The 3,133-nt window shown below is 25.9% G+C and overlaps 1 pseudogene; it reads right to left on the bottom strand.

Annotated features, from left to right (window-relative positions):
- Positions 1-1,107, bottom strand: part of LOC108748583 — a 9,079-nt pseudogene extending 7,972 nt beyond the window's left edge.
- Positions 1,108-3,133: the final 2,026 nt, after the last annotated feature.

Genomic DNA, 3,133 nt, shown 5'->3' with positions numbered 1-3,133 from the left:
AAAAAAAATCTTAAATTCAATGGAATATATCTCCTTTTTTCTCTTTTTTTATTAATATGTCTGGATGTGTTTTCATCAAATGTTTATGTAAAATGACTAAGGATTTATTATGTATAGTGAATTTTGCATTACAATAAATGCATCTTGTCTCATTATTACTTCATTTTGTGTAATGTCTACATTTTTAATTACCAACTGGGACAAAATTATCTGTCTTTTGAATTGTATCCTCATTTGCAGTCATATCATTATCTGGATTGCTCTCCTTACCTACACGATCTAAATTTGAACCTAATATCCTACATTTACATAAGAAGATATTAAAAATGCAATAACAAGTACAGTAGATACAATATTTTTAATTATGTACATTTTCCGTTATACGTACTGAATTATAATTTTTTTAGAATATATTATTTGAACATTTATAAGTATTCAAGAATGTAGTGATCAAATAAATAAAATATTTTATAAATCTAATAATTGTCCGATGAAAACTGACTGTAATAATATAATTAATTTTTTATGCTAAACACAGTGACATTTTTGACATAATGTAACTAAAAACCTTTTTAATAAATGTTTTAGTTGTTTAACAAATTTTTTAGTTGATTTAATAAATTTTTTTTGTTTGTTCATTAAACATATATAGTTTTATTTGAGTATATTTGACTGTGTTACATTTTTTTTAGTTGACATTGATCAGTCTACTGCTCTTAATTTTTTATAATTTAGTATGTTAATTAGCTTTTAACTTTTCTTTGTGTATACTTACTTGTGACGTTTTAAATGTTGTTTGAGATTAGTTATTGTACGATATTTAATTATTGCGTTACATTTTTTGCATCTTGCCTCTGTATCGCTTTTTGGGATAAAATAATTCCAAATCCAATGTAATTTATCTTCTTGCTTCTGTTCTTCTTTCAATTTTTCTGAATGTTTCTCTGTCAAGTGATTATGTAAATTTGATAAATATTTTTTTTGTAGAGTAAATTTTGCGTTACAGTAGTTGCATTTTGCCTCATAACTATTTTTTAATTTTGTATAATGTTCATCCATCCTACGACCAACTGCTATTAAAATGTTTTCTGCTTCTTGTCCTGCCATTATAACGTCTTGTATGGAATATTAGTAACTAATCGCAAAAGGTACTGAAACAAAGTAAAGAATTGTTCGCCAAAATAGTTTATTGATTTGAAGATAAAAATACGTATATATGATTCTTTGACCGAATACATACAAATATTGATGTTTGTATTTTTGAATTTGTTTGACGAACATTTAACAGATCTATTTATATAACGTTTATATTACGTAGCTAGCATCTTATATTATATTGTAAAATTATATTAAAGAACAATATTTTTATTATAAATATTTCATTATTCTATTATACAACTAATTAATCCACAAAACACAACAAAATGTAAAATATGAAATTATTAAATAGCTGTTTATTTCTTGTAGCGTATAGAGCATAATGTACTCTCTAAATCATTTTTGGGGTGAAAATTCAATTAATCTTGAAGAATAATGAATATTTTTAATTTTTGATTATTCAAAAAGTAGCAGATTTTTACTTTTATGAAGTAATAATTTCTTTTTGGAGTGAGATTTATTCTAAAAGGCAAAATCTTACTTTTTTTTTAAATGAAATTTATTTTTAACTTTTTTTAAAAAAGTATTTATTACACTACAATCGACTTACTTTTATTTATATTATTTTTTAAAATACAATAAAATTAAAAGGCTGATGAATGAAAAGTTTGAAATGATATTTCGCATTTGTGATAATTTCTATTAAGGTAAACATAGTGTTTTTATATATAAATTTATGTAATATTTACAGACAGGACGCATGCATACGCATATGTGAACTAAAACGAGGACAATTCAGAATCAGATTTATCTCTTTCTAAAGGGTGTCCCAAAATTAACGAAAGATTTGAATTATATAGAAAACACAGTTTTTAGTCTTTTGATTGTTATTTTTTTATTGAATCATAAAGTACATAGGATAGGGTTATTTGTGGAATAACACATCGGGCAAATGGCCTCCACGGCTTTGCATGCACATACGCACTCGTTTGTCGAAATTTTCCATGACCATTTTGCATAAATGTGGCTGAATTTCGTTGATGCAGCGTTGAATCTCCTCCTTTAATGCACGGGTGGTTGTGGGCTTGTTGACATAGACCTGTGATTTCAAATAACCCCATAAAAAGAAATCTAATGGTGTTAAATCACACGACCTTGGGGGCAATTTTGGCGATTAACAAAGCCATCAAGGTGAAAATGTGCTTCATCGCTTAGGATGATTTTGCTCGAAAAATCAGCATCCATTTGTTGATGATTGAATAATCCATTCAACGAACTCATTTTCACTAACCCTAAACTGTCAGCTGTTAAATTGTTTTTTTTTTGGGTTGCCAACACTTTACTGCACAAATGGCGGCAAATTCAAATCTTGCGTTAATTTTGGGACACCCTTTATTACACTCAGTCAACAATTTAATTACAGAAGTTTGTATAAGGCTCGTGTGCGTCAACGTTACTTTAACTTTAAGTCTTGCTTAAAGTTAAATCAAGCCTTATACATACTTCCGTAATTAAACTGTTGATTTAATATAAAACTATTTCTGTTTCAGTTTAAAGCAAAACAGAGACAGAGACACAGAGAATTATAAATTTTGCTTAAAATTAAAGTAAAATTATATGGAATTTTCTATCAAGATTGAAAAATAACTCATTATCTGTAACAAAGTACAGTTAGAGTCAATTTTCAGTAAATTATAAAAAAGTATTTTTTTACTTTTATATCTGTAACTTACTTAAGTTACATTTGTTTGTAATAAATCGACGGGTATTTCATATAGTGTTTTAAACTAAATAATATAAACGTAGTTTTTTCTCTAATACATTTATTTCTTTTTGTAATTTTTAACTTTTTTTACGTTATACTTATATTTATGTTAAAGAATCAAGCCGCTGTTTTAAAGGTTTAGCTTTAAAATGCATTTTGTTTTTATTTATTAAAAGTTTTATTTTTTAAATTACGTTTAACTTAAAAATAGGTATATTGTACTTTGTTTATTCATATTTCATGTTTCATTTTGATTTATTGTAATCCGAT

The sequence above is a fragment of the Trachymyrmex septentrionalis genome, unplaced genomic scaffold, assembly GCF_001594115.1.
Source record: "Trachymyrmex septentrionalis isolate Tsep2-gDNA-1 unplaced genomic scaffold, Tsep1.0 scaffold235, whole genome shotgun sequence".
Lineage (NCBI taxonomy): Eukaryota > Metazoa > Arthropoda > Insecta > Hymenoptera > Formicidae > Trachymyrmex > Trachymyrmex septentrionalis.
This window is presented reverse-complemented; position numbering and strand designations above follow the sequence as displayed.